Genomic DNA, 853 nt, shown 5'->3' with positions numbered 1-853 from the left:
GGGTCCGGGCTGGGGATTCGAACCCGCCACCTTAGGTGTACGTGGCTGGCGCCTTAGCCGGCTGAGCTATAGGCGCCGAGCCAAGAATACGTTTTTAAAAGTGTTCTTATTGTTTAACATCCTTACAGGCTTCACATCAAAATATTTTCTAAAATTCAGTCTGCCATAGTGCCAGAAATAGAAGTCTACAAATTCTATCTCTTCCTGGGTATCTCACAAATTCTAAACTTTAGTAGTCACCTCTCCCTCCACTACCACATCTAATTTTCCTTCAAAAACTTTCTCCAGGCCGAGTGCAGTGGCTCCTGCCTGTAATCCTAGCACTCTGGGAGGCTGAGGTGGGTGGATTCCTGAGCTCACAGGTTCAAGATCAGCCTGAGCAAGAGAGAGACCCCGTCTCTAAAAATAGCCGGGTGTTGTGACAGTTTGTAGTCCCAGCTACTCGACAGGCTGAGGGCAAGAGGATTGCTCCAGCCCAAAAGTGAAAGATTGCTGTGAGCTGTTGACGCCATGGCTCTCTACTGAGGGTGACAAAGTGAGACTGTCTTCAAAAAAAAAAACAACTTTGTCCACTGACACTACCTCTTGTCCACCTAATTATGAAAAAGAAATTGAGCATAAACTGTTTTCTCACTCAGCCTGCTGTAACTCTTACTGATTCTGAGTTTTACGTATCTCTAGAACTTCCTTTCTCCTTCATTCTGGCTACTACTGCCTTTGGAATTCATCATTTCTTTTTTTGGCCCCTTCAATAATTAATCTCTGTTCCATGCCTACCTCCCTCAAATCCAGACTTTACAAAGCTGCCAGCATAACCTACTTAAAATAAAAATCTGACCATGACATTTGAATA

This window comes from Otolemur garnettii, unplaced genomic scaffold (genome assembly GCF_000181295.1).
Source record: "Otolemur garnettii isolate 467f Iridium unplaced genomic scaffold, OtoGar3 scaffold00086, whole genome shotgun sequence".
Classification (NCBI taxonomy): Eukaryota; Metazoa; Chordata; class Mammalia; order Primates; family Galagidae; genus Otolemur; species Otolemur garnettii.
The sequence above is the reverse complement of the archived record's forward strand: the minus strand, read 5'-3'. Positions refer to the sequence as shown.